We start from the raw sequence: 19,553 nt of genomic DNA, 5'->3' as shown, positions 1-19,553 counted from the left end.
TAGACACTGATTTTTTAAATTATTATTATTGCTGGTACGTCTTCCTGGCTTCTGAGATGAGTTTCTAGTGTGTACTAGCGCCTCACATTTCTCCATGCTTTGCCTTTTCAATCTGGGAGCTGATGTTTGGCCTCGGTGTGGTGCCATGCACTTTGTGAACACTGGACGAAGAATTAGGCGTGATTTCAACACTTTGTTAATGACCTGTGTGGTCTTCATCAAAGGTATAGAGTTTCCTGAAGCCTCTGTCTCACTTTTGTAAAGGAGGTTACTAACAAAAGGCTCTGTCGGAGGCTTGACCATTTATGGATGACTTCTAATTATTTTAATGGACAGTCCTCTAAAATACAACTTATATTCTCTTTTAACCTGCTTTCACTTAAATGCACGAGGTTGGTCATGGTCAAGGCAACACACTCTCTTCTCCTCCCTAAAAGCCTTTTGAGGTCAGAACTGGATTTTGTTTTCCTGTGTGCTTATTTGCTTTCTTTTTTCTCCATCTTCCATAGGACCTGAAGTGTGGAGTGCGTAAACAGAAGCAGTGAAGTAAGCATGCTGTTCAAACCTTAAACTCTGGGTTCTGACACCTGGGGTTTGAGTCACTGATCCAGGATGATGGGAAGTTCCTTATATACTTTTGTTTGCTCATTACAAAACCAAGTTGTTGCTGATGCCTTTGCACTGATTTATTGCTATGAGGAATATGTTTTCATGAATAAGAAAATTAGATGGTCTCTCTCTCTGTATATATGCTGGGATTAAAGGCATGCGCCACCACCGCCTGGCCTCTTGAGCACATACAACTTCTAACTATTTTTAATTAAGGCAAGAGTTGTGCTTGACTTGACTTAGTTCTTACCATTTTAAAGCCCGATTTTGGATGAAGGTATTTCAAGAATTAGAAAAAAATCTTCTTATCTTGCTGAATTATGGAGATTCTAATGCACTGGTACAGCAAGAAGAAAATTAACTCACATTTTTTGAAAAAATGCCAATATTGTAAATAAGTGGTTTATTTTTTATTGAAAATAAATTCTTTCTTATACAATACATTCTGACCACAGTCTCTCCTCCCTCCACTCCTTCCAGCTCTCCCCATCTTCCCTCTCCTTCAGATCTATTCCCCCAATTTCCCTTCAAAAAGAGTATGACTTCCAAGAGTCAAAACAAAACAACAAGATACACTAAGACATGGCAAAAGGTCTTATATCAAGGCTCGAGAAGGCAATCCAATAGGAGGAAAAGAGTCCCAAGAACAGACTAAAGAGTCAGAGGCACCTCAACTCTACTGTATTGTTAGGAGTCTCACAGAAACACCAAGCTAGCAGCCATAACATATATACAGAGGACCTGGTGCAGACCCTTGCAAGCCCTGTGCTTTTGAACTAAGCCCTCCTTAGTTGACAAACGTGAGTAGATCTTTAAGAAAAGTAAATCAAATAAGATTGATAATGCCCTATTGTGTACAATCAGTACATACTCGAAATAAGAGTAAAAGGGTTTGTTATTATCCAAAATATCTGAGTGAAGACTGGATATGACTAAATATGTTCTTCATAATATTTTACAGTGGAAAATTCTTTAGACACTAAAATCAATGATTAGCAACTTGATTAGAAAATTGAGAAAATAATTTCCAAAAAGCCCTACTGGATATAAGCCAAATGTGACTTATGAATTGCATTGAAAATGCGTAACTAGAATATTCTAGTTCTCTGAGTAAACTATTAAATGTAAGAGAATTTTTAAAAAACAGGTATGTAGCAGATTATACTATAAGTACTACAAATGTTAATTCTTACACTTGCATTTTTCCTTGTTAATAAATAGATCACCTATCAAAATTAAAACATGAAATTATAAACGCAAGGCTTTAATTTTCCATCTCGTGGATAACAGCCTCAAGGACTTTTAACTAAAATGACTGGCACAGGAGTTAATTGCCTCTTTCTGGTTATGACAGCCAGAATCTAGCTTTTTCTTTCTCTTAGCATCAAGTCCACATTTTCGCATCTTCAGCTATAACCGACTCCAGCAGCTTCAATTTCCCCACTGCCCACTTCTTCACTAGGAGAATGGAATTCCAACAGCGAGAATGACTCAGCAGGAAATCAAATAGATTCTGTCCAAGCAATATCTTTGTTCAGGACAGCACAAGAAATACCACTAGTGATCCTTTGTAGGAATGAGCCCAAGGTAAGTTTGTATCTTACTAGATAATTCATAACCATGCAAAGAACACTGCGGTGGTTTGCTTAAAAATGAAGATATAAATTAACTAAGTCATGTTTTGGCTGAAATAAAGAATGTTTGAGTTTTTCTTCATTTGTTCCATTAATATTTATTAAGCATTAAATACCAAGGCCATCTAGAGCTACTGCAGTAACCTTGGGTACAGATAGAGTACCAAATAAGATGCTGTTTCCATGATGAAATAGGTTTCAACCCATGGAACTTAGCTAAAAACCCAGGAGCTCAACAAGCAAGAAAATAACTGCATATTGACCTTCAAAATGGATTATATGGAGGCAAAATATAAAATCTAACAGCATAAAGAAGAAAGCTATCCAAGCAAAGTGATATGAACTATTCCTTAAGCAGACTTCTTTAAGAGGTTAAAATATTCATCTAGAAGTTAATGTGGGAAGTCTGTAAAAGAAACATTAGTCTGACAGTGTAGGTCCATGCTGGGCCGCACACAAGAGTAGATGGGACAAATACTTCTAAGCAAAAACAGACGAAGAAAATCACAGTAACATAGAGAAGGAAAGCACAGAATAGAAGCTGTGGTATGGCTGGTGAAGATCTCTCCTCCAGACGCCAATAGATATAGCTTTCACTGACTGTATGGGAGGCTTGGACAGTTTCATCATTTGTGCATTTGTGTCTTAATTTTTGTAGAGAAAAACTGAAAAATAAAGTCTAATTGAAGTTTCCTTGCTAATTATTGCACAAGTAACGTTCTATGTAAAGTGGCCTTAAGTCTTTGCCTTGATGATTTTAACCCTAATGGTTTAATTTCAATCCTCCAGGAACTTACTGCCTTCACTTCAGCTTGTTATGTAAGAAGAGAATTCAATAAAAAAATGTTTATCGCCTCAGACCATAGACAAAGCAGCTTGCTTTGTGATATTAAACATAAGACTTACATGGCAAGAAATGCTTTCTCCTAAAAAGGAATGTACAATAACCATATGGAATGGTGTCTTAGTGCTACACATCAATGACAAGACAAGAAGGGTTAAATAAGCTTGAAAATTATAAGAAAATAAGAAATAAAGGGAGTGGTTAACAAAATAAAAGAAAACAAGCTTAACTATATTTTGAGGTGACTAATAAAGACTAGGCGTTATTCAACCCTTCAGCGTGGTCATCAACACATGCAAATCAAACCCACAATATAGCCATAATTAGTAATAAGAAAATCCAATGAATGAAAATACAAAATTTGACCTAAGCATCAGAAAAGACCCTTGGCAGTCAGGTTTATGGATTTCATGGTTATTTTTTAAGAGCAATAGAAACAGGTCTACCACTTAAAGCATTCATTAGAAATGAAGACTTCACTAAGTTCTTCAATGGGAAACAGCAAAACCGAGGGAGTACTAGGTTTTTACTTTGACTTCTGTCTTCGAGATCTTTGTAATTCTTCTCCTTGAGTAGTCAGGAACTCATTTTTTTCTTTGTATCTTGTAGTTATATACATTTATCTATGCAGCTATATATGTGTGTTTTTTTTTTTTATTCCATGGGCATATCCTTTCACCACATTGGGAAAAGACCAATAAACTACAATAGTTTGAGATCTCAAAGTTAAAGTCTCATGACTGAGAGCTACAAAGAAAAATAAGTTTAAGTGTCAACTCCAGTAAAACTAACAAGTAGAGATAGTGACCTAATTGCCCATTAACTGCGCTGTGAATTATAAGGGCAGAAGGCATCATCTGTTAAAGAGACACTCTAGTTTTGTTGTGTGTATCCTTATTAACACTCTGATATGATCAAGCAAGACTATTATCCTCCCTTTTCTATATGTGGAAATGAAGACTTAGAAAATTGTTGATTCTATGATCCTGTTTTTTTCTAAGATATCTGTAGGGAGAGCAAGGGGTCCGGGACCAGAGAAAAGCCTGATGTCTTTGCTATACCTCATTCCTCAAGATATCAATCCCTGAAAGTGTTAGAGACCTTTGACACATGCCTGTAAGCTACTTACAGCTCAAAGGGAGGAAACTGTGTTTTGATTTTGGCAGTGCACGTGGACACAAGGCTGTTTCTCTCCAGAAAAGGTGAGGCCGAAGCAGTGTTCTCTAAAACCAAAGCTTATTGGAAGCGTATCCTTTGGCTAACCCTGTGGCAAGCGAAATTCTCAGAAATAAACAAACCATTTTTCATGAAGGCCCTTGAGGGGTACTTGAGTCTTCCTAGGGCGCAGTCATCAGCACCTTACTGGGAAAAGACTCACTGCAAGAAACACTTCCTGGTGCTGCCCACTTTAGTTACTCGGAAGTGAAGATTGTGTGACCTGAACCACGGGAGCTTGTAAACTGTGTGCTTCTAAAAAAGAGTCTCTTTTCCTCATCCTAGCGTGGGCAGCGGAGTCTGATAATCAATGTACTCCTGCCCATTGGAAACATAAGGTGGACTTCAGCAAGGAAGGCCAGCCGGGATTCCTATGCCTGTGTTCTACATCACGAAAGAAGCACTTGCTATATCCTTATGGATAGATTTCAGCCATGGTTATTGACTCTACTTTTTTGATGTGATTTTGGGACTCAGGAGAAATAAGCTTAGTGCCTTGCCAGAATACTGGAGAGCTGCAGTAATAGACGACACACTTTATCAACAGAAATTAAGAAGTAATTCTACCTATAGTAAAATAAATGAGCTATTTTGGAGGAAATGATAAGTCAAGGAGGTGATAATGAATGCGCCATTAGCAGAAGTCTAATGTGGTCAAGTACAATGCTCTTCATCTTCCCTAGTATCTCCCTGGACCCCAGATGTGCAGGAATCCAGGAAATCCACAGGCATTTTGTGGATCTGAGGACATAGCATGTAGACTCTTGCCCCAATTGTTTTCTGGGTACATTAGCATGTTAAATCCAGAATTCATGTAACTATACTTTGGTATTGGAGAAATCTTTAGCCTGAACTTAACAACCGGTGCTAGGGATTGTGGCTAGTCTGTGTACACCAAATCTTATTAACTCTTCTTTAGAAGGGGAAGGTGCGGGATTATTTCAGCTTCTCAGTTTGACCAGTGTGTTTGCGAGAAACTAGAAAAAAAAGCATGATTGGAGGAAACTGAGCATGGCTCCATGCTCTGATTTGTGTTTTCAAACTACCACTGAAGAGAAAATGACTGGGCTGTGGGAGAAGCATGACTTCTCAGTGTCGCGGGGGCAAATGTTTTCTTTGATTTTCTTGTGTGATTACGGCAGTCCCATCAAGGCTGAGTACCCACTGCTGCTGGGACTCAATGTTCCATGTAGGAATAATGACGGTTCAGAATACTAACGCGTTTTTGCTTCTTTGCCAACAAAAGAGAAAACTTCAGCGTAACAAAGTGATGAGGATATAAACTAATGAAAACTGCCAGGAGGAGAATTTTTTCATGCTTGCCTAAAAGATGGCTTAATAAGTTACACGACACCAAACAGACACACACATACACACACACACACACACATACACCATCTATTATTTTAATATTTTAAAGGCATTTAAATTATATTACTTTTCTGGTTATGTGTTATGCATGTGTAAGCGGTGCTTACACGTATCACTGTTCCTATGGTAACAATTGCTCCTAGCAACGTGAAAAGATCTTAATAGAACCTGCTTTTAACAATCAATTTCTGGAATATCATCAGAGGAAACTGTTTTACTAACTGGTTTACTAACCAACCATCTTTTCCCTTTGAAACATAAAGTCTCCTAAAAAAATGATAGTCTTGTAAGTTTGTGTGAAGATAACGTAGGGTTTAACGTTTTGTTAATAAGTCTGATTCTCATTTGTTGACACACAACTGGAACCTAACTTGTTGCCTTCGGCTGTATTGGAGAGACAGGGGAGTGCCCCCATACAGTGTCTCTTTCAGTTTGCTGTATACAAAAGTTATCATCTTCTAAGAATTCCAACACTTGCTTGAATCCCATAAACAAACCATTCTCTGTTACAGAACAGTAGATCTTAGACTCATACACATGTATATTTTAACAATAAGTGATAGACACCTAAAGAGAACCTGGTTCTCAGGAAATAAAAGTAATGACAACCATGTTATCTGGTGATTCAGAAGACACATGACAATCCATATGGGATTGAGCTGTGCCCAGAGTTCTTTATTTCTCTTTTTACTAATGCTTGCATTTGATTGATTAAATTTTTCCTCACCTGCAAGCAATTTGCCAAATGAAAAACTTCTGTTCCATCTATCTTGGTAAGAGAGTGTTTCCTGGCATGTGAGATTAATAAAAAGTCACACTGTGTGGTCTCTCGTGGTTACTGCACATGCATGCTTGTTTTTCTTTTTCTGTTCCCCTGGCTTTATTTCCAGTTTGTTTACCTGAAACAGGCCTATATTTATTTATGTCGATATCTCCTTTAGAAAATGCACATAATAAGCTGGTTTCAAATGTAAATGATGTAAAATTTGAATTTGTAGCGCAAAGACGCAGCGTAACTTCCTTTATGATACTCTGCCTGTAAGTTTCACACATTAGTAGTCGGGGTGAGATGCTTACCTGGCAGGAGGGGCCCTCGCTTCCGTTGGATTTAGGTACAAGTGTGCTGTAATGGGAGTGACCTTTGAGGCCCCAGGCGCAATATTGGCATACACCATCTCTTCCTTAATCATTCAGCAACGATTCTGACACTTCCTGAGGAGCTTTTTAGAGATGCCAAGCCCGCCACTGCCGTATGTATAAGACTTGCGCATTGCCAGAAGCCCTGTTCTTCACCGGCTCTCAGCGATTCTGCTCATGCCTCCCCTATGACAGCAACTGAAGCACATTCAAGGGCATTCCCTGAGAAACAATATGCTAATTCTGCATCGCAAACCGCTGCTAGCTAAACTGGGTCCTGATGCACTCCGGAAGCACCCTGAAGAAAGCAACCCAAGTCAATGACATACACTGTTTAACCTAATGAATTATGCATCTGGATGCAATGCGCTGTTGCAGCCCCATGATGCTTCTTAGAAAATATGGGCTCAATAAGCTCCAGGAAATTTCTGAGAGCATTGGAAGCAATGAATACCATACCCAAGGCCAACTTAATTATGTCAACTAGAGTACTGCTGATTAGAAGCTTGTATTTGGTTTTAAGATAGACAATATCTACTCGTTCATGGCCAAGTAAGTACTATGGATATAGCAATTTTCAGTTTTTGCCTTTTGATCCAATCATAATCCCTTTCTTCAATGGCAATGCTAGATAAGTCTTAGTTTTGCTTATTTCAGGCTATTAAATGTAAAGTCATTATACTAAACTACTCGTTTTTCAAATGTATTAAATCATATGCTATACAATATAATAAAGAGAAAACAAAGCAGGTTACTTATACTAGCAATCGACTGTATTTTGTCAACAGTTATATATGCCATACCTCACCTGTTAAATTAGCCAGTTAAGAAATGGCAAAGGTACAAACATGCATTATTTATCTATTTCCAAATGGTCACAATTGGGAAGAAATAAAGAATTCATAGAGTGCTACAAAATATTAAAATTTAAAGTTCCCTGTGCCGAAGGAACAAAATGAAGGGTGAAGACTAGATTAGGCCCCAGTTTATATATCGAATCTGATTTGATAAAGCGAATGGATGAGAAGTGACATGTCGATGAATAAATATCATATGGAAGGGTGAAATAAATATTTGTTGTCGAATGAAGAGCAATATAGAACTTTGATATCTGCAGGGAAACAGATGGTGTATGCACTCATTTCTACAGACCAAAAAAAAAATTGTTTTGTGTTAACAAAATTCACAGCAGAAGGCCAAGGGGGAAAAGCTGCCCTAAATTTTCCATGATGAACATTTTGGAAACCTAACTGCCTTCATGCAGACTGGCTCCGCTGTCGAGCTGACTCAGATATAGGCAAGCAGTGTTTGACTTGCGGTAGTGACTAGCCAACAGGTGATACCAAACGATGATTAACGTTACTGTTGTTCTTCTGAAGGAAGGAAAGAGAAACTGATAGGAGGCTGAAGACAACATGCTAGCCTATTACCTTCTCCCCTGAAATCACACAGAATCTCAAACTGGGAAAGAATTAAGACAGTTAGGATCCAGTATACACGAGCTCACCTACGAGTCTGAAAAAGCAGTTCTTGATCCTCATGTCTATAGATGATGATTTAGTAGTTTGGTACTTTTTTTTCCCCCCAACTAGATCTTGATCTGAAATTCTGCATTTCTAATTCAGGTGAACTTGATGGCTGCAGTCAAGTGTCTGGTGGGATTCAAGTTGTCTCAAACACCCGAGTTCTTACAAAGTAAAAACAAAAGCGTTTTTTCAGAAAAGCTAATCTGTTGTCACCATTAGCTCCACTATATACTGAAAGCATGCAAGTAAACCTGTACCAAAGGGTTCTCTTTTAGAAAAATAGCATTTGTAGATACCAGAATCCTAGGGGGAAAGATTCTAAAGGGAAACAGGACCTGTTTTCATTAGAGGAGGATGCAGACTTCCAGTAGCCTGTTTTGTAGAATGCGTAGAATCTGAATTTGATGAGCAGCCTCTTAGCGAAAGCTCCCAGGTTATCAGCTTGAGCTTCCCTGGAATATACTCTGTGCCTGGTGTTCTGAAAGGCTTTGACTTAGCAAGAACTTGGCTGCGTCCTTAACACTAGCAGTGCCTTCCCCGGATACAGTGTCTCCAGCAGCTGCACGCTGCCCAGGGGAGCTGGGCCAAGGAGAAAGCCATATGCTGCCTATCGGCTCCTGCTGTGCAGAGTCACTGGTAGCCCATTAACTTCGGCGTGCTTGCTATGTCAATCAGTGCTCTCCGTAGAGTGTGTCTTTTCCTGTCACTACATGGCCTACCTTAAACACCTTCAACACTGTCCAGAAAGCGGCAATTATTTTGTGTCTATGATTTGATAATGGAGGGACGTAAGCCCAGCCAGTTCTTCATCCTGTTCCATGGCGAGTGGTTTCAGAAGCTTATCTCAGTAGTTGAGAGGAGTTAATATGAAAGAAAATACAGACAGGGAAACTAACCATTTCATTTAGCAGAAAGTACTATTAAAATTGACTCGATGCCCACACACGATGAGTGCTTATGTAACTCTTAATTATCAGAGTAGTTTTTTTTTTCTTTTAAAGTGTGCTGGGTTAAAAATAACTACGGGGAATTCTATTATATTCCTAGGTCTAAAAGGAACCAGGAGTTCATTTTATGCCTCCAAAACCTCTTCACAGAGATTCAGGTTTCTACAAAAGGACACAGTCAAAAACCATTATTGAAGGAGGAAGATGAAACAAAATGGGGGAAAAGACTTTCATCTATTGCCCTTTCAACCTTGGCAAGTTCTGGAATGGAGCTCCTGTGTTTCTAGACTAAAACGGAGCTCCTAGATGGATGTCTAGATCTCTGCATCCTCCATAGATGCCCCCCCCCTTCATCCTTACTTTCTAAGTTATCATTTCAAGCCTTCTTCTCATTTTCAGGTTCAAGCTCATCAACTTTTCATCCTTTAACTCGAAGAAAGAGAAAAACTAAGACACTGAGCCACAGCAGGAGGCCGAGGACCGAGCACACAGGATTCCTTTTGCTCTGGGATGATCCAAAAGACATACGACATAAGTTTAGGCATTGCGAGTGTAAACATGGCTGGGGAGACATAGGCAGTTCTGAGATGAAATGAAACTGGTTATCTCTCATGATAGGAAACATTAAAAATATTTAATATTTTGAGATGTTGTGCATCATGGGATTGTGGGTAAAATCTGGTGTTTAGAAATACATTTAAAATACTCTTTTGTCTTGGATGGTGAGCTCTTTCCACTTTCTTAAAATTTATATTTACTTGTTGTTACCTATGATCCACTCTAAGTGAAAATCTTGCAAAATATAGAATATGTAAGTATACACATATACACCCAGTCAAATTTACAAAAATAAGGGCAAGTTTACTCGGCATGTGATAGACACTGATATATGTATAATATATATGTACAGTATGTAATGTCTATCACTGTTATTTAATACTTCTACATACTTGTGGGTAAAGTTTGCATTTTACAAAGGAGGAAGAAAGCCTTGAGAAGAAGGTCAAGGGATTTCCTGAAAGGATTAAAAGAAGAGATATACATGGAAGCAAGGGAGATCTGTTAATAAATTAGGACAATAAATCATAAATATGTATAGATTACTAGTTATAGTTAGTCCACTGAGGGAGGCAGTGAAATTAAATTAAAACTTCTATCATGGAACGATAATTTCATAACTCTTTCCAGGAGAGTGAAAACTATAAGTTTGGTGATCAGAATGTAAATTGCTGTAGGCATTCCCCCCAAATCTCACATGAAATTTTATTGGTTTCAATTGACTTCTTGTTTTTCCATTTAAATGACTAGTATTTTAGTAGTTCATTTTTGTGTACAGCACGAAGGTTTGCAGAGCCATGGAATGGAAGTTAAATATTGAAATGTCACTGGGGTTCAGAGGTACAGCTTGTCTCTATCATCCAGCGCTAGTGAATGGTGTTTGGATTAGAGGCAGGATCAGGGGAATCCATATTAATTTTTTATGTTGCTCTTTGTGTCATAGGGAAATAAATATCTATGAAAGATGTGATGGTTAAATCAGTGTGTGTTGGGGTTTGAGAAAGGACATGAATATCTATGATCTTATTTTTATGTGTGACTGCTTGCAGGAGGGGAATAAATATCCGCTAACAACATGACACCAAGGAGATTTGTGCAAGGGGATGGAAATGACAGAGATCTCTACAGCCAGCGACAAATCAGTGTCCCCTGTATACATCCAGAAGCTGGAGAGGATCAGCAGGGGACAAAGGTCACTGCGGAAGGGAGCAAGTGAAGAAAGAGGTACAGAATTACAGCTTCCTTGAATTGTATCTCCCAAATCAGAGACTCACATTAAAATAACCATAAAGCACAAATGGAAAATTTAGTGAGCTCAAGACTTTACTTTTCATAGTTAAACTTTCAGTTTTCAGTATTTTAAAGGATACATTTGGAGATGGCAAGGTGCCTTCTTTTAAATTGATTTTTATTGAGTTCTACCTTTTTTCTCTGCTCCCCTCCCTGCCTTCTTTTTTAAATGTTAGGGGAAGAGGGAAATGTAGGCGGAGCCTGCACATTTGTTTCCTGGCGGCTCAGACCCAAATAATCACACAAGAGCTGTATTAATTACAACATGGTTTGGCCAATAGCGTAGGTGTCTTTCTAGCTAGCTCTTACATCTTAAATTAACCCATTCCTATAAATTTGTGTATCCGGTACAAGGCTGTGGTCTACAAAAGTTCTGTGCATCTGTCTCCTTCGGAGGCAGATACATGCATCTCCCTGACTCCTCCCTCTCTCCCTCTCTCCCTCCTCTCTCTCTCTCTCTCTCTCTCTCTCTCTCTCTCTCTCTCTCTCCCTCCCTCCCTCCCTCCCTCCCTCTCTGTCTTTTCTGGGCTGGCTATATTTGACCGTGTCATAGACCAAAGTAGCTTTACTCATTAACCAATAAAAGCGACACATATACAGAAGGACATCCCACGTCAGGGAAATGCAATTATAATTTCCAAAATTAAAAAAAAAAAGTAGTATTACGAGACAGACACTCCTGATTTAGAAGCAGCCTTTGCCATAATTTATGAGTTCTGAGAGTTCCTGAAATTCTCTGGGGCCACAGGACTTTTATGTTGTTCTCCATAATGATAGCTGCTTTACGAGATGGCTGAATTAATAATGAGCTAACAGACATGAACTTACAGGTCCAAATTCATTCCAGTTATACTGCCTGTAAAATATGAATTTATGGAATGGCAAATGCAAAGGCACAGGGATAACATTTTGGGAAAACAGATGACGCGAAGAGAACAAGCGACCACCCTTACTTTTCTAACATGAAATGGTAGAAGTAGTCTGTGATTTTACTTATTTCCCAGGCATGTTAATATTGGTAGAATTAAAACCAGAGAGGAAATCAATTTTAATATTCAGAAGGAGAAGTTATTAGATCGTATCGACCAACTGTCATTATAATTAATGAGAATCATAGAAAATTATTTTCTTCTCGATCTAGGGGATTTACGTGGACATGAAGTTACTTTGCTTGACAGATTTTTTTTTTCTGGTTTAATGGAAACAATAGATTTCTGACCCAAACCAAATACTATCAGAGAACGCTTTGAAGAATGTGTCAAAAGTGGAAATTATAAGGGTACAGTAGTCACTATGGTCAATTAAAATGTCATTAGAATATCATATTGTTGGGAACTAAGAGAATTGTATTAAAATAATGGGTAATAAAAATAGACATTAGGGGTCACTGGAAATAGGGTATTGTTTGATTGAATACATTTATATGTATTTCTGAAATGTACTGTTGGTCAAGATTACCATGAAAGATGACAGTTAAGAAGGTGGCTTTGGGTGGGTCCTTTAATGTTCCAATGCCAGCCTCAGTGATCACGATTAGATGAAATTTGGACAAGCTACTTAACTTTCGCATGGCTTTTTACCCTCCTTTGTTAAAATAGGATCCTTAAAATAACAACTTTGTTGTATAGTGTTATGTTAAGAACATATAAAACAGATACTGATACGAAGATTCTCACAGAAGGAAGATGATATGATGTCCATAAACTGAAACAGGGAGTTGGCTTTAATAAGCATTTCAATAGGAAAGCCATAATTTATTCTGAAGGTAGATATATTTCTTTTTTTTCCCCCAGTGTAAGCTGAACTCAATCCAATACCTTCTTTTTAGACATTCTGTAAATTTTAGAAAGTGTTGGGTAGCAAGCTGTTGTTTGGGAATTTTTAATAATGGTGTGATTCAGGCTGAGAGCATTCCATTTTGATTTGCTTCTTCAGATTCATAAAGCAAGAGCTTTTAATTAGCCACTTATTTTAATTATTCTTCTGAGGACATTATTTGCTCAGAAATTCAACCCCTTGGGAATGCATCGAATTTCTCTGCCTTTCTGCTTGTGTCAAAAGAACCACAGAGGATTTACTCCCTACTGTCTTCTGGTTCCATAGGCCCCTAAAAGTAAAGTCACAGAATTTTCAAGTTGATGTTCTAAGAATGTACCTTTTCCACCAAGAGGAAGATGCTCTTTTCAGTCAGTGGGCTATTTCCTCACAATGCTCTCACTCTTCTTCAAAGGATGAAATGGTCTAGAATTATTTTATGAGTGCCTAAATTTTCTTCCCAAGTAGCTTGGATATTTGTTTATAGTCTTTTCTTCTTAGGTACAAGGCTATATCACAGTTATCTTGATAAGCGCACCAATAATGTACAAATGAACTCATTAAAATGACTCTGCAATGGGAACAAAGTAATTAAATAATATTTCATAAATGCCTCATGATGTCACAAAACCTAGTTTATTTTGTTCCAAGCCTCACTGAGAAATAATTCACAAATAAAATTGCATTCACTTAAGGCATACAGCACAAAGCTCTGTTATGCACATATTATAAAATAAATAACAAAATCAAGTCATTCACGTACCTGTGGAGGCTTACAAATTCACCATCTTTTGGCACGATGATAAAAATTAAAATCTCTAGGCTGTGTATTCAGGTATAAAACACAGTCCCTTAGGTGTATATTAGTTTCCTGGAACTTAGGAATTTTAGAAATTATTTTTTTGAGACATATGGGTCTCATATAGCCTAGGCTGATCTTGAACTTGTTATGGAGTCAAGAATTACCTTGGCCTTCTGTTCTTCCCGCCTCTGTACCATGAGTGCCTGGGTTAAAGGCATGCCTCATGACATGCAGTGTTTATTTCATCATCATCTCCCACTTTGTCTACTTCTCCCACCAGACCTCAGCTCATGTCAATCACTTGTATCACATTGGAAGACTTTTGAAAACATCTCAAAACGGCCACCCCTGTGGGACACACATTAAATCTGGTCATTGAATCCCTGTTGCCTACTTATTACAGCTTTGGGGGAAAAAAAGCCTCAAATGAGTTTATACTCAATTAGAAATAAATCTAGAAAAAAAAGTGATTTAGGAATTCAGTCTGTTCAATGGAGCGTCTCATTACACGACATTGAAATGTATATATTCAATAAAATTCTGAATGCAAAATAGGAGAGCATTCTAGCCAGGCAATATCTTTGAAAGTTCAAATTTCTAGTTTCTTGAAGCTACAATCAAATCTCGCTTTGTACCAATCATCAGAGTGTGCTAAAGTGCAAAATCTTCACCGTTACCCTGACATTTTCATTTAGCTTCTGCTGAATACCCAGTCAGTTCTCCCAACACTCAGAAAAAATGTTTCTCCGCATTTACCTTGTCATTTTGATGATGCTATACATCCTACAATCAAACAGAAATTGTCAGGTCGCCTTTTCTTTTACAGTAATTCAGATACACCTTTGTAGGCTTGAATTACTCACATTGATTGAAGAAATGATTTATTATTTTTTCTTGCTTCCATATTTCTCAGGTAGAGGAACATATAATTATTCAGTTTGCATATACACAATGTCATTTTAAGACTTGCCCATGTGAAGGAAAGGCCACTCTAAGCTTGACACTCTACTACAAGAAAAAAAAGCAGCGTACAAGAATTGAAACAATTTACTGGGTCACAAGGTGGACTTGTTGTTGGAAAGAGTGGCAGGAAATTGCCAGCATGACTTGAGAACTCCAGATTGAAGAATAACAGATATTTTCTGATACATGATGCTTGCAACCTCTGAACAAACATGACTAGTAAACTTATATTTCTAGATATGCTTCCATTTTGAATTTTGACATAGTCATTGTGGTTGTATTCTTTGGGTTAGCTGCCTTTCCAAATTAAAACTTTTTAAAAATAACAATAGATTTCTTAAAATATATTCTGATTATGATTTGCTCTCACCCAACTCCTCCCACATCCTCCTGAATTTCTCACCCGCCCAAACCTATACCCTTTCTTTCTCTCCTTTCATTAGGATACAAACTGGCAGCTAAAGAACAATGATAAAATAAAATTGGACTTTTATTAAATTAGAACTTTTAAAAATTGTGCTCATAGAATTTTTCTTCCAAATTGGCTTCTCTGATTGATTTTCATGCAATTTTCCTCCTTATATTATTATTTAAAGAATACTTTATTCGTTTCTAAAACAAAACTGTCATCATTTTTTCTAGTCACTGATATGTAGGGAATTATTATTTTATACTTGAGTTATGCACTGAGTTCTATATTTCTTCTTTCATATTAATCCTTCATAGCTCTCTATCTCTATTTTCCCCATTTTGGTTAGTTATTTCAAAGTTCAGACCTGACTCTTCCTTCTCAAGAGTAGCAATGCCAAAGAAACCCAAGTTATATGTAACAACTTCTAACAGAAATAAAAGCCACTATGATTAGCCACACCCCAAATGATCACAGAATTTATTTGCTTAGGTAATATATGATGATCACAGAATTTAGAGAACTCCAACCGCTAACATGGGTTCACAACCGGAAAAGAATAAAACTTCTCAACTCAATCATTACAGTTTCGTGTTCAACTTCTTTGACTTTTTTAACAGCAGTGTTGTTAAGACTGTTACTGTTTTGCATCTCTGGTTGAGAAAGCAGATTATCTCAAGTGACTCATTTCCAACTGTCTATCTTAAAGACAGTTGAAAAATCTGTATCAGTGTATGTTTATTTTTTAAAGAAACATATACCGCTTGCGTTTTTAAGGTCAATGGTTGCATACTATACTTTGTAGGTGTTGTATATGTTAGTGTCTGACTTATAATAGTATATATACATATATACTGTATAATTACATTTAAGAATAAACATTCAGATTAAAAAGCTCAAGCATTCTGAAGCCCTCCCTTCAATGTATTTTTAGGGTTGGCTATGATGTAATAATGGAACTTTCTAGAGTAGAATACCTCTAAAGGGTGTCTCAACTCAATATTCGTTCGTTTAAGAGTTGTTCTATGCAAGCTATACAAGTCTGATTAAAAATGAGAGACAAGATATAAATAATTGAAAATAATGCAGAGCTCAAAAGATCAGATCACTCCCTTCCCATGATTACTTTATCCACAAGCAAACCAAGGATTAAAGAAAAAGGAGAGAATTTGATTGAGTCTACTCCTGTACTTCTGGGTACCGCTGGATCTTTATTAAATACCCTGAGATATAACTGAAATTAATATAATCAGTAGAATGATCATTTGCAGAGATTTTGCCCTATCATATGTGAAGGGGCGGAGTTTTTGTACTACATGTAAGGTAATCGTAGTCTGCTCTAAATTTATGAGTACTGGAAGAAGACTTGAGGCTTTTAGGTCAAAGACAGAGTCTTTGCCCTTGACGACAGATAACAAGCAGCATGAGATTTATTTGTGGAAGTTGTACTTGACATCTTAAGCCCTGTGGGGATGGTGTGCCATAGGCTGGGCGGATACTGGGCACGTAAGGGTTTCTATCACAGCATAGAAAACAACACAGAAAAAACCTGACTCATTTTTATTATGAGATGAACCTAAGTACTGGTGGCGATCTCAAGCTGTCTGACGTACAAAATTCTTGAAAAGATAATACGGAACGATGGCAGTCAATTACTGTGCTCCCAAGACGTGCAAAAATAAGTGTGAGAAACTCATGGAAAATTATAGTTTCTAAAGAGATTATCATCATGAGTCTCAGAGTTTAGAGAAAATAGACAGAATTGCAAGAATGGAAAGTGATATCCATGTAAAGAGGTGTTATTCTGAGTGTCTATGCTCTAATGTATTCAAAGGAAAGTCTGTTACAGAATAGCAGTTCTCAATCTGTAGGTTGCATCCCCTTTTTGGGTTGAACAACCCTTTCACTGGGGTCACCTAAGACCATCAGAAAACACATATATTTACCTTACAATTATAACAATAGCAAAATCACACTTATAAAGTAGCAACAAAAATAATTTTATGGGGGGTTCGCACAACATAAGAGACTTTATTAAAGGTCTCAGCATTAGGGAGGTTGAGAAATGGAATAGTACAATTACTAATTTAAACTTGTTTTAGTATATCCTAAAATTCTCAAACATAACTCATATTATTGCGTATATTGTCACTTAGTTATCTCTCACTGTGGAAAAAAGATCTTGTTGGAAGGAATTCTTTCTAGATTAGCATAAAGTTATTCTTTGGTTGCTATATATTCAGTAATCCCTGATCAATCTTATCAAATTTTCTGTTTTAATGTAAAACTGAAAAGTTGACTTTTTATTGAGTATTTCTGTCAAGGGTCAGCAAACTTTTAATCTGAAAATGCTTCTTACATTGCTGGTGAATGTAAAATTCTATCCATGTGTCCATTTGCACAGGGCTTTACCCATTTGCACAATTTATCTCTGCAAACATTTATAATCTCTCCAGATTGAGTCATTTTTGGCAGAGGTTTATATCCCATGCAAATAACTGTTCCTTTAAAAAAAATTACATTCTTATGCATTCTCAAGCAGTTTCATTGTATCAGAAGTCTTTGACAGCGCCTCCCCTGTTTTCTGATTTTGGTGTGCTGCACTAGAAGATGCCAGGAAATCTGATCTAGATTTTAAAGTCTAACCCCAGAGTTTCCCAATATTCTGTGCTCTTAGCATCCACTGACTCTCTGCTGACTTTAATACCTAGTAAGTTAAAAAATCAACTATGGTGAATGAGAAAGCAGGCAAAGTCTATAATGGATTCTCTCTTGATGTTTATTAATGCTTCTACAAAGCATGAGAAAAGCATCCGCGGTCATGTCCAGTACTTGGTTTGTCAAATATTCATCACAAACTCCATTATATCACTAACAGGCGCAGTTTCAAATCATGATGTTTCTATGTCATGCTCAACCTGTGACATCTTTTGCTCATGTCTCTTCATCCATGTCTAAAATATCTGCCTTTCTGACTACTAATTATCCATCATGTTCCCCCTTTTCCACTTTTTCTGATTGTTCTGTGTCTAACTACTATCCATCCCTTATGTACCCATTCTTATGAGATTGTTCTATCAGTACTCTCTCTCTGTCTGGCTAGATATTTCATAGAAATACTATTAAGCAACATAAATATCTCTTTCATCATGATCCAATATTATTTTGGATGAATCACTTCCTCTCCTGTAAATCTCACTAGTTTTCTGATCTTTCATTCTGTTGAATCTAATAAGAAATCTTGGGGTTCCATTTTAAATGTGCAAAGCAAATTTAGTCCTGAGAGATGCCATCAGCAGAATCTTGACAATCTTCTTGTGAACTGTACTCTCAAATAAAAAGCTCCTGTAATCTGAATGGCACAAAAGAGTACTTTGTCCAGGGTACTAATTCGCAGATCGAAAGCTAGAGACTCTCTGAATTTGCCATGATGTCATAGGGTTGACTTGCAAACACAGAGTCAATGCAATTGGAAATCTTCACTTAATAGTAGGCTTATGTTCAAGATATGAATCAGCATCCCTGGTCCTGGATTTTTCTCTCCCCGTCATGCCTGTTCATGTAGTAACTTTGGAATATCTTGGGCTCTGTATTATTGATGGTTGGAAACAGTTGCTAGCAACAATATTTTGAGGTGTCCAGATACACACCTAGAATGTGATCACTTGAGACTGCATATGTAAATCTTCTAAAGGGGCAAACTCACTGGAGTTCAGGGATCATTCTAGCACACAATCAAATACTGTTAATACTGTACCTCTGCATACATCTTATACATTATAATGCATATTGTATATTAAAGATATAAAATGCTTCAATACCTTTATCTTTATTCCTCTCTGATATTTAATCAGAGCTTTGGTGTCCTGGACAACAGTCTCTATTGTTTACCCATTTAAAAATCACACATATTGAACTAAGTACCTCTGAATTCATCCTCCGTGTTTTGTAGTAGTGAAGAAAAGAAAGTCTTGGATTAATGATGCTTACAATTAAATGACGAGAATGATATTAAACAAACAGATGTTCCATGGGGACAAGTGCTCTGAGAAAATAAGAGACAAAGATGGCAAGGGGATTTTGAAAGTCATGAAAATCCTCTTCACTCAGGAAGCCTTTGTGCAGACACTGGTAGGAAGCAGGGGCTGCCTGTTCTGGGAGAATGAGTGTCCTTGGTTTTGGAGCATGACATACTTATTAAAGCTTGATTAATATTGGAATGCTTGAAGGAACTTTTTTATAGTTTTATTTTTTGTGCAAATGAACTGAGAACTCTGAAGGCTTTCTGTTGTATTGTCATGTACGCCACAAAAGAATGAAGCCCTGAACTAAAAAGAAGAAAATAAACAAAAATTTGCTATGTTTTAAATGTTTTATTTTTTGGTCAAGATAGTGTTTCTCTGTAGCTTTCGAGCCTGTCCTAGAACTATCTT

At 37.2% G+C, this 19,553-nt stretch overlaps 1 protein-coding gene across 3 annotated transcripts in view; it reads right to left on the bottom strand.

Moving 5' to 3' along the window:
• Syt1 (synaptotagmin 1) overlaps positions 1–19,553 on the bottom strand; it is a 492,018-nt gene that overhangs the window by 248,750 nt on the left and 223,715 nt on the right. The gene's annotated exons all lie outside the window — the stretch shown is intronic.

This window comes from Microtus pennsylvanicus, chromosome 20 (genome assembly GCF_037038515.1).
Source record: "Microtus pennsylvanicus isolate mMicPen1 chromosome 20, mMicPen1.hap1, whole genome shotgun sequence".
NCBI lineage: Eukaryota > Metazoa > Chordata > Mammalia > Rodentia > Cricetidae > Microtus > Microtus pennsylvanicus.
This window is presented reverse-complemented; position numbering and strand designations above follow the sequence as displayed.